This window comes from Garra rufa, unplaced genomic scaffold (assembly GCF_049309525.1).
Source record: "Garra rufa unplaced genomic scaffold, GarRuf1.0 hap1_unplaced_295, whole genome shotgun sequence".
In the NCBI taxonomy this organism is placed as follows: domain Eukaryota; kingdom Metazoa; phylum Chordata; class Actinopteri; order Cypriniformes; family Cyprinidae; genus Garra; species Garra rufa.
In genome coordinates, this window is record NW_027394563.1 from 1 (window position 1) to 12706 (window position 12706).

The following is a 12706-nucleotide window of genomic DNA, read 5'->3' on the forward strand; positions in this document are numbered from 1 at the left end:
GTAATTTCTTTATCAGCACACACACATATATATATATATATATATATATATATATATATATATATATATTAAATAAATAAATAAAATTGTGTATTGTTTAAAAAAAAAAATATATATATATATATATATATATTTATTTATTTATTTTTTATTTTTTATTTTTTTTAAGAGTCTCTTCTGCTCACCAAGGCTGCATTTATTTGATCAAAAATATAGTATAAACAGTAGGGCTGGGTATTGTGACCAATTCGGTGATTCGATTCTTATTTTTATGGTTTCGATTCGATTTTGATTCGATTCGATATCGATTAGCTATCAATATTTCATTTAAAATGTTAGTTTTGCAGACATGGGATCCATATTTTGATATAAATGCTGGTAACTGAAACTCTCCTACTTAAGTTTATTACTGAAAATACACATCTACATTAATAATAGGGTGCACACTTTTTAACTTTTATTTTAAATGAACACTGTAACAAGAAGTCATAAATATGTGCATCCATTATACACCATGTAAACAAACTGCAAAATGCACATTACTGTAAAAAAATAAAAAGACTGTAAATGTGCAACAGTGAAATCTATTAAGAACTTCAAACATGTTTAAGAAATAAAACATTTTTCTAAATTCAAAACGTTCAAAACAGGCCAATCATAATACAAAACATTCTAACTGTCCATAAAACTAACAGTTCTTAACTACAGCCATATCATTTTTGATCGCCAGATTTTTCTGCAAAAAAAGCAGCTGATGGTGACACCTTCAGGACAAGAGGTGAATATTCATATCCTCTTACGTGAAGCTGAAGCACGCGCATTAAGAATCGATTTGGGGATTTCCCGAATCGATATCGTTGCGTTAAATTGAAGATCGATTAAAATCGGAGAATCGATATTTTTTTTACCCAGCCCTAATAAACAGTTATATTATGAAATATTACTACAATTTCAAATGACTGTTTTCTGTGTGAACATATTGTAAAATGTATGCAAAGCTACATTTTCAGCATCCTTACTCATATCTTCTGTGTCACATGATCCTTCAGAAATCGTTTTAATATACTGATTTGCAGGATTCTTTGATGAATAGAAAGTTCAAATTAACAGCATTTGCTTAAAATAGAAATCTTTTGAAACATTGTAAAGGTGTTTACTGTCACTTTATGTTTACTATTAATTTAACGCATTATTTTCTTACTAGCTAAAAATCTTAGTGACCCCAATCTTTTAACCAGTACTGCATTTATAAGAATTTATGTTCAAGGAGATGTATAACAAGTACCTTATATGGTAATTGAGGAGGTTTATGTTCCAAAAATGACAAAAAGCATCATAAAAGTGTTTATGATAGGCTATATGTGACCAAAACTAGTCGTAGAGGGTCAATTTTACGAAATTGAGATTTATACATCTGAATAAAAAAGCTTTCCATTGATATGTGATGGTTTGTTAGGATAGGACCATATTTGGTCAAGATACAACTATTTGAAAATCTGAGGGTGCAAAAAAATCTAAATATTGAGAAAATCACCTTTAAAGTTGTGCAAATTAAGTCCTTAGCAATGCATATTTCTAATCAAAAATTAAGTTTTGATATATTTATGGTTGGAAATTTACAAAATATATTCATGGAACCTGATATTTACTTAACATCCTAATGATTTTTGGCATAAATGTAAAATTTAGACTCATACAGTGTATTGTTGGCTATTGCTACAAATATACCCATGCTTCTTAAGACAGGTTTTGTGGTCCAGGGTCACATATGATTTGCGTTATAAAATAAGTTTCTGAAGTCAAACAAAAGCTTTGTGTGAGAAGTCATTGCTGACTGAAAATCTTCTTATTTCCTCTGTTTTTCAGTGGTGTTTTCCTCACACAAAACTATCGTAAGCATTCTGAAGCCTTGAAATGTAGTGTACGAGTTGTATAGACTTCTGTTTGGATTTTTTTTACGATGTTTTTGTTTTGTCCTTGACTCATTCTGCAGTCTTTATTTTTTGTTTTCCACTGAAGAGAGGAAATCATGCTGGTTTGGAATGTGTAAATGATGACAGAATTAAAAACTCTAGGTGGACTAAGACTTTAAATGCTCTATAAAACCTCTCAAATTTTTGGTTTTCCACTGAAGAAAGTAAGTCATGCAGGTTTGGAATGAGTATATGATGACAATTAAAATTTCTGGTTGAACTAACCCTATAAATGCTCTATAAAAGCTCTCAAATCTTTAACATACTTATGTGTGTGTGGTCAGACTGTGGGACATTGAGTGCGGTGCCTGTCTGCGTGTGCTTGAGGGTCATGAGGAGCTTGTGCGCTGCATCAGATTCGACAACAAGAGGATCGTGAGCGGAGCATATGATGGGTGAATAAACACTCACACAGTCACAGCACCATCTGTTTCTGACAGGCTGTTCATCTGTCGAACTGGTTAATATCAAGCAGCCATATTAACTCACCCTCACATTCTCTCTCTTCATCTGCAGGAAGATTAAAGTTTGGGATTTACAGGCAGCTCTGGATCCTCGGGCCCCCGCCAGCACGTTATGTCTGCGTACACTCGTGGTGCGTGTGAATAAAATAATCCGTTTTTATTTTTTTAATTAATTTATTTTTTATTCCTATTAATATTTTTTTCTGTCATGTTCACATACGATAAAACTGAACAACCACAAGACATCGCTGCAACTTTATTTATGCTGCTAGTTTGAAATAATCATTTAGTTAAATATAATTCATACTTCTCAAATAAGCAGTCACGGAATGCTACTTTAAAGTCACTTTGCCAAGCCACAGGCTACTACAAATACTAGTATTAAAAACGGGGACATGTGGGAATGTAGTGACGACTCAAATGGAGTGAATTAGTTAAGCAATTCTTGTTGAAAGGGTTCATTGAAACAACTGCTTCACTAAAAGAATTGTATTCCTAGCTGTACTATTAAACAAACTTTAAAAAAGGGTTCACTAAAATAAGTAAATTCCTAGCTGTACTATTAAATAAACTTTGAAACAAACCGATTCACTAAAAGAACTGGATTCCCAAACCGATTCACTAAAATAATTAGATTCCTAGCTATACTGTTAAACAAACTTAAAAAAAAAAAACAGATTCATTAAAATAATTGTATTCCCAAACTGATTCACTAAAAGAATCTGATTCCTAGCTATTCTGTTAAACAAGCTTTAAAGCAATCCAATTCATTAAACAAATTGGATTCCCAAGCTGATTCACTAAAATAATTCGATTCCTGTCTGTACTATTAAACAAACTTTGAAACAAATTGATTCACTGAAAGAATTAAATTCCCAAACTGATTCACTAAGAGAAGTATATCCCTAGCTATACTATTAAACAAACATTTGAAACAAACCGATTCACTAAAAGAACTGGATTCCCAAACTGATTCACTAAAATAATTAGATTCCTAGCTATACTGTTAAACAAACTTAAAAAAAAAGCAGATTCATTAAAATAATTGTATTCCCAAACTGATTCACTAAGAGAAGTATATCCCTAGCTATACTATTAAACAAACTTTTGAAACAAACCGATTCACTAAAAGAACTGGATTCCCAAACTAATTCACTAAAAGAAATGGATTCCTAGCTGTACTATTAAAGAAACTTTTAAACAAACATTAATTAAAATAATTTAATTCACAAACTGATTCACTAAAAGAATCTGATTCCTAGCTATACTGTTAAACACGCTTTGAAGCAAACCAATTCATTAAACGAATTGGATTCCCAAGCTGATTCACTAAAGGTATTTGATTCCTATCTGTACTATTAAACAAACTTTGAAACAAATTGATTCAATGAAAGAATTAAATTCCCAAACTGATTCACTAAAAGAAGTATATCCCTAGCTATACTATTAAACAAACTTTTGAAACAAACCGATTCACTGAAAGAACTGGATTCCCAAACTAATTCACTAAAAGAATTAGATTCCTAGCTGTACTATTAAACAAACTTAAAAAAATAATAATTAAATTACCAAACTGATTCAGTAAAAGTAGATTCATAGCTATACTTTTAAACAAACTTTGAAACAAATCAATTCACTAAAAGAATTGGATTCCTAGCTATACTTTCAAACAAACTGTAAAGCAAACCAATTCATTAAACAAATTGGATTTGCAAGCTGATTCACTAAAGGAATTTGATTCCTATCTGTACTATTAAACAAACTTTGAAACAAATTGATTTACTGAAAGAATTGGATTTACAGTCTGATTCACTAAAATAATCAGATTATTAGCTATACTGTTAAACAAACTTTGAAACAAATCAATTCACTGAAAGAATTAGATTCCCAAACTTATTGACTAAAATAATTGGATTCCTAGCTGTACTGTTAAATAAACTCTAAAAAAATGTTTCAGTAAAAAAAAAAAGTGATTCCCAAACTGATTCACTAAAAGAATTGGATTCCGAGCTGTACTGTAAAACTTTGAAACAAACCGGTTTACTGAAAGAATTGGATTCGCAGACTAATTCACTAAAATAATCAGATTACTAGCTATGCTGTTAAACAAACTTTATAACAAATCAATTCACTAAAATAATAGGATTCTCAAGCTGATTCGCTAAAAGAATTTGACTCCTAGCTAAACTATTAAACAAATGTTGAAACAAACCTAATTACTTAAAAATTGGATTCACTAAAAGAAGTAGATTCCTAGCTGTACTACTAAACAAACTTTAAAAAAAAGAATTAAATTTTCAAACTGATTCAGTAAAAGTAGATTCTTAGCTATACTTTTAAACAAACTTTGAACTTTGAAACAAATCAATTCACTGAAAGAATTGGATTCCTAGCTATACTTTTAAACCAACTTTAAAGCAAACCAATTCATTAAACAAATTGGATCCCCAAGCTGATTCACTAAAGGAATTAGATTCCTATCTGTACTATTAAACAAAGTTTGAAACAAACCGATTCACTGAAAGAATTAGATTTCCAAACTAATTCACTAAAATAATTGGATTCCTAGCTATACTGTTAAATAAACTATGTAACAAAACAATTCACGTAAAGAATTAGATTTCCAAACTGATTCACTAAAATAATTAGATTCCTAGCTATACTGTTAAACAAACTTTATAACAAATCAATTCACTAAAATAATAGGATTCTCAAGCTGATTGGCTAAACAATTTGATTCTTAGCTAAACTATTAAACAAATGTTGAAACAAACCGAAATACTTAAAAATTGGATTCACTAAAAGAAGTGGATTCCTAGCTGTACTGTTAAAAAAACTTTAAAACAAATTGATTCACTGAAAGAATTGGATTCACAAATTGATTCACTAAAAGAGTTGGATTCTCAAACTGATTCACTAAAAGAAGTAGATTCCTGGCTGTGATGTTAAACAAACTTTGAAACAAATTGATTCACTGAAAGAATTGGATTCACAAATTGATTCGCTGAAAGAATTGGATTCACAAATTGATTCGCTGAAAGAATTGGATTCACAAATTGATTCACTGAAAGAATTGGATTCACAGATTGATTCACTGAAAGAATTGGATTCTCTAACTGATTCACTAAAAGAAGTAGATTCCTGGCTAAACTGTTAAAAAAAAACTTTGGAACAAATTGATTCACTGAAAGAATTGGATTCACAAATTGATTCGCTGAAAGAATTGGTTTCACAAATTGATTCGCTGAAAGAATTGGATTCACAAATTGATTCACTGAAAGAATTGGGTTCTCAAACTGATTCACTAAAAGAAGTAGATTCCTGGCTGTACTGTTAAACAAACTTTGAAACAAATTGATTCACTGAAAGAATTGGATTCACAAATTGATTCACTGAAAGAATTGGATTCACAAATTGATTCGCTGAAAGAATTGGATTCACAAATTGATTCGCTGAAAGAATTGGATTCACAAATTGATTCACTGAAAGAATTGGATTCACAGATTGATTCACTGAAAGAATTGGATTCACAAATTGATTCACTGAAAGAATTGGATTCTCAAACTGATTCACTAAAAGAAGTAGATTCCTTGCTGTACTGTTAAACAAACTTTGAAACAAATTGATTCACTGAAAGAATTGGATTCACAAATTGATTTGCTGAAAGAATTGGATTCACAAATTGATTCACTGAAAGAATTGGATTCTCAAACTGATTCACTAAAAGAAGTAGATTCCTTGCTGTACTGTTAAACAAACTTTGAAACAAATTGATTCACTGAAAGAATTGGATTCACAAATTGATTCACTGAAAGAATTGGATTCACAAATTGATTCACTGAAAGAATAGGATTCACAAACTGATTCACTGAAAGAATTGGATTCACAAATTGATTCACTGAAAGAATAGGATTCACAAACTGATTCACTGAAAGAATTGGATTCACAAATTGATTCGCTGAAAGAATTGGATTCACAAATTGATTCGCTGAAAGAATTGGATTCACAAATTGATTCACTGAAAGAATTGGATTCACAGATTGATTCACTGAAAGAATTGGATTCTCTAACTGATTCACTAAAAGAAGTAGATTCCTGGCTAAACTGTTAAAAAAAAACTTTGGAACAAATTGATTCACTGAAAGAATTGGATTCACAAATTGATTCGCTGAAAGAATTGGTTTCACAAATTGATTCGCTGAAAGAATTGGATTCACAAATTGATTCACTGAAAGAATTGGGTTCTCAAACTGATTCACTAAAAGAAGTAGATTCCTGGCTGTACTGTTAAACAAACTTTGAAACAAATTGATTCACTGAAAGAATTGGATTCACAAATTGATTCACTGAAAGAATTGGATTCACAAATTGATTCGCTGAAAGAATTGGATTCACAAATTGATTCACTGAAAGAATTGGATTCACAAATTGATTCACTGAAAGAATTGGATTCACAAATTGATTCACTGAAAGAATTGGATTCACAGATTGATTCACTGAAAGAATTGGATTCACAAATTGATTCACTGAAAGAATTGGATTCTCAAACTGATTCACTAAAAGAAGTAGATTCCTTGCTGTACTGTTAAACAAACTTTGAAACAAATTGATTCACTGAAAGAATTGGATTCACAAATTGATTTGCTGAAAGAATTGGATTCACAAATTGATTCACTGAAAGAATTGGATTCTCAAACTGATTCACTAAAAGAAGTAGATTCCTTGCTGTACTGTTAAACAAACTTTGAAACAAATTGATTCACTGAAAGAATTGGATTCACAAATTGATTCACTGAAAGAATTGGATTCACAAATTGATTCACTGAAAGAATAGGATTCACAAACTGATTCACTGAAAGAATTGGATTCACAAATTGATTCACTGAAAGAATAGGATTCACAAACTGATTCACTGAAAGAATTGGATTCACAAATTGATTCACTGAAAAAGTTGGATTCACAAATTGATTCGCTGAAAGAATTGGATTCACAAATTGATTCACTGAAAGAATTGGATTCACAGATTGATTCACTGAAAGAATTGGATTCTCTAACTGATTCACTAAAAGAAGTAGATTCCTGGCTAAACTGTTAAAAAAAACTTTGAAACAAATTGATTCACTGAAAGAATTGGATTCACAAATTGATTCACTGAAAGAATTGGATTCACAAATTGATTCACTGAAAGAATTGGATTCACAAATTGATTCACTGAAAGAATTGGATTCACAAATTGATTCACTGAAAGAATTGGATTCACAAATTGATTCACTGAAAGAATTGGATTCACAGATTGATTCACTGAAAGAATTGGATTCACAAATTGATTCACTGAAAGAATTGGATTCTCAAACTGATTCACTAAAAGAAGTAGATTCCTTGCTGTACTGTTAAACAAACTTTGAAACAAATTGATTCACTGAAAGAATTGGATTCACAAACTGATTCACTAAAAGCATTGGATTCTTAGCTACTTTTAAACAAACTATGAAACAAACATTTGTTAAAAAAACTGTGCTTTTAATACTTTTATTTCTAGAATCCTGCAGTTTGATAAAGTGGTTTTCCCAGCACTAGGTGACTGCTGATTTGTGAATTATGAATTTTGTTTTGCGTACATTTCCATGTAGGTTAACTGAATGATCATTTCAACAGCTGAGCAATTAAAATGCTGTTGAAACATGTATGTGCGTCAGTAGCATTGCTGCGTTTCCTCCTCAACACCATAATGACGGTTTCTGACAGACCTCTGGAGTGTTTGCATGTGCGTTACTGTATGTTTTCATGCTCTTTTAAGTGTGTGTTGTCATGGTAACCTCTCGCAGGAGCATTCTGGGCGTGTGTTCCGACTGCAGTTTGATGAGTTCCAGATTATTAGCAGTTCCCATGACGACACAATCCTTATATGGGACTTCCTGAATGTCTCCACCAATGGCCAGTCGGAGAGGCGATCGCCCTCACGGACATATACATACGTCTCCAGATAGCAGGTACACACACCGCAAAGAGTTTTCAATCATTCACCAGATTTGTATTTCATTTTCAAGTTTTCTGGTTTTTGGTTTAGTTAAGCTTTAACCATGTATCGTGGTTTGTCAGAAATCCCTGATAGTCCAAAATCTGGTTCATCAAGCATGTATTTATTTAATTCTTTAATTCTGTTCAGTTTTCATTAATACAGTAGTTACATGGTTTTATTATAGTTTTTAATATTTTATTTTGTAATGTGTTATTTTATATTTAGATTTTTTTTTATGGTAAAACCATAAAATGTTAAATAAATACATATTTTTAATTGGTAGTTTTATTTATCTATTTTTTTTATTATTAAATACTTTTCTTTAGTTGTTCAGTTTCATTTTTGTTCATATTGTAGTGTTTTTTTATTTACAAATTATTTTTCATAAATGTTATATTATATTCATAATTATTTGTTAAAACTATAACATATGAAATACAAAAATGATTTTCTTTGGTAGTTAATTTTTGATTTATTTGTTCATTAAATACTTTTCTTTAGTTGTTCGGTTTCAATTTTGTTTATATTGTTGTGATTATATTTAATTTTTATTTTATTTTATAAAACTATAGTTATATTATTTATGTTACAAGTGCAACCATAAAATATTAAATACGAAGATAATCTTCATTGGTAGTTTATTTTAAATTTTAAATTAAGTTTCACTTTTGTTCATATTTTAGTGATTATATTTACAATTTATTTTTCTTAGTTATTAAAATGCATTTAATAAAATAGCTTTTGTCTAAAATTCTATTTAGTTTTCTAGTGTTTATTGCAGTTATTTTTTATTTTATATTATATTAATTTATATTTGTATTATTTATGCTAAAACCATAAAATATTAAATACGAAAATCATTTTTGTTGGTAGTTCATTTTTAATGGATTTGTTCATTAAATACTTTTCTTCAGTTCAGTTCCTTTTTTTATATTGTAGTGGTTATTATATTTACGGTTTATTTTTCATAGTTTTTAAAATAGCTTTAGTCTACAATTCTATTTAGTTTGTGTTTAGTGTTTATTATAGATATGTTTTGTTATATTAATTAATTTATATGTAGTGGTTCAGTTTCATTTAAGTTCATATTGTAGTGGTTATTTTATTTACAATTTATTTTTCATAGTTTTTAAAAATCATTTGATAAAATAGTTTTTGTATAAAATTTATTTAGTTTTCTAGTGTTTATTACAGTTGTCTTTTTATTTTATATTATACTAATTTATATTTATTTTATTTATGTTAAAACCATAAATTATCAAATACAAAGATCATTTTTGTTGGTAGTTTATTTTAATTAATTTGTTCATGAAATTTAGTTGTTCAGTTTCATTTTTGTTCATATTGTTGTAGTTATTATATTTACAATTTTTATTTCACAGTTTCTAAAATGCATTTTTTAAATTTGATCTTGTCTAAAAGTTTTCTAGGGGTTATTATGGTTATCTTTTAATTTTATATTATGTTTATTTTTTTATGTTAAAACCATTAAATATTAAATATAATTTTCATTGGTAGTTTATTTTTTTAATTCTGTTCATTCATTTTTTTGTTCATATTGTTGTGGTTATTATATTTACAATTCATTTTTCATAGTTTTTTTAAATACTTATTATTAAATACTTAATATTTATTAAAATAGTTTTTGTTTAAAATTCTAATTGGTTTTCTAGTGTTTATTATAGTTATTGTTTATGTTCTATGATATTAATTTATATCACGTTAAAACCGAAAAGCATTAAATACAAAGATCATTTGTGTTGGTAGTTTATTTTTAGATTTATTTGTTTATTAAATTCTTTAGTAGTCCGGTTTCATTTTAGTTCATATTATTCACAGAATTTATTTTTCATAGTTTTTAAATTGCATTTAGTGTTTCTAGTGTTATCCTTTTATTTTAAATGAAATTTATTTAAATGTATATTATTTATGTTAAAACCTTTAATTATTAAATACGAAAAGTATTTTTGTTGGTAGTTCATTTTTATTTATTTGTTCAATAAATACCTTTTTTTACTTGTTCAGTTTAATTTCTGTTCATATCGTTGTGGCTATTATATTAAAAAGTATTTTTCATCGTTTTTAAAATGCATTTGTTAATATAGTTTATCTATTTATTTATCTTTCATATTGTAGTGGTTATTATATTTACAATTAAATTTTAATAGTTTTTCAAATAAAAGTGTCTGTCTAAAATTCTGTTTAGTTTTCTAGTGTTTATTATAGTTATCGATATATAATTTATAATTATATATTTTGGTTAAAATAGATTTTGTCTAAAATTCTAAAATTAAAGTTTTAGAATTTAGTATTCTAGTGTTTATTAGAGTTATCGCTTTTATATATTATATTATATTAAAACCTTAAAATAGTAAATACAAATAATGTGTTGGATTTTTTTTTAATTTGTTCATTAAATACTTTTCTTTACTTGTTCGATTTCATTTTTGTTCATATTGTTGTGATTGTTTTATTCACACGTTTATTTTTCAGTATTTTAGAAATGAATTTATTAAATTATTTCAATCTAAAATTGTATCTAGTTCTCTAGTGTTATTATAGTTATCTTTTTATATGTATATTATTTATGTTAAAACCATAAAATATTAAAGATAGTTTTCCTTGGTAGTTTATTTTCTATTTATTTGTTCCTTAAATATCTATATGTTTTAATAATGTTTGTAGTCATTATTATATTTGCTTTTTTTTTTTTTATTGGTTCAAAAATTTTCTACATTTTTGCTATAAATATACTTTCATATTATATTGTTTGTTATAGTTTCTTGTCTTTATTTTATACATGTTATTTTGTATCATTTATTACAAAACCCTTTCATTTATTAAATAAGAGCATTTTTCTTTTGTAGTATTTTTTTAATTTATTTATCTCATTTTTGTTTATATTGTAGAGGTCATGTGCTGTAATTTTTTTTATTTTTTATTATTGTTTTAAAAATTTATTTGTATTTGTTTTTGTCTATAATTTTATTTATTTCATAGCCATTATATTATTACATTATATTGTTTTAAATTTTGTTATTAAATTAAATTATAAAATATTTAATTTTTTTTTTTTTTTTTTTGGATATTTATTAATCGATTAATTAATTGTCTCATCCATTCAGGTGCCTCTTCTATGTGCCAGTGTGTCCTGGGAAAGCTGAGAGCTGATTGGTTGTTGGCCACGTCCGTCGCAGAATGGTGCCTAGGGATCCGCCTCCTCTTCTCTGTCTGACTATAAAGTTGAACACACACAAACATACACAGATTCATGCTTTGCCAAACACACACAAGCCACACTAAAGATTCAAACACTCACACCATTGGGTTTCAGCACTGTTCTGCTTTATCTAATGGGGAAAAGACAAGCACAATCACACACACGGACGTTCAACAGCTTCAAACCGTATCTGTACTATCACTGCTGCTCAAATAACCTGAAAATCTGCACTACTAATAGCTCATATCCACACGGGGATCACTGAAGCTGGGACTCTAGGAGTGACGTACGGATGAAGGACAGGAAACTAGACTTTTTGGGAACTGCTGTGCGAGAGAAATGGACTCGGATGGTAGCAAACTCTCGCTGAAATGAAAGGAAAGGTTTAGGACGTCTGCCGCCTTTGGTTTTCATGCCACTTCTCTCTTCAGGACCAGGGACACACGTGTTTTTCAGGATGACGGCGTGAAGCGGAGGTCCGTCTGCATGCATGCGAGGATCAGCTGGGTGACTGTCTGCTCTGATGCCTCTCTTTCCCTATCGTCTCTCTTTAGTTTTTATGATTTTGTGTTTTTTTTCTATTTAATTGGCCTCTCCCATCTCTCCCGTGCTAGGCATTGTATGTCTTTGTCACTCAATGTCTGGTTTGATTTCTCTCTGCCTGCTTGCTCATCGAGGGCTGAATCTAGTTGTAAACAAAAATGTCTTGTCAGATTGTGTTGTATATTAAAAAAAGAGGTTTTTTAAGAAAAATATTGTGAATAAAGTACTTGACCATGCTTGATGTTTTGCTCTAAGGCCTGAAACTTCTTGTGGTTCAAATGCAATTGCATTTCGCTCTGCTTAGTTTTTGTCTTTCAGGTGAGCTGCTGTCGCGACGGAGCGAAGGTTTGAAGAATCTTCCTGTGCAGGTTAGTTAAAGTTAATTAAGCTGTTGACGTGTTTAATAGCGGCTACCTGAATAATAACATTTGTTTTAAAGTCACAGACATGGAGTTACTTTCACAGTAGTGCAAATCACGCAAGAGCG

At 29.0% G+C, this 12706-nt stretch overlaps 1 long non-coding RNA gene across 1 annotated transcript; it reads left to right on the forward strand.

Moving 5' to 3' along the window:
* Positions 1-1093: 1093 nt before the first annotated feature.
* Positions 1094-12445, forward strand: LOC141317085 (uncharacterized). Its single transcript, XR_012351724.1, has 4 exons — positions 1094-2368; positions 2490-2568; positions 8263-8427; positions 11582-12445. It is a non-coding gene; the product is annotated as an uncharacterized lncRNA (long non-coding RNA).
* The last annotated feature ends 261 nt before the right edge of the window (positions 12446-12706 follow it).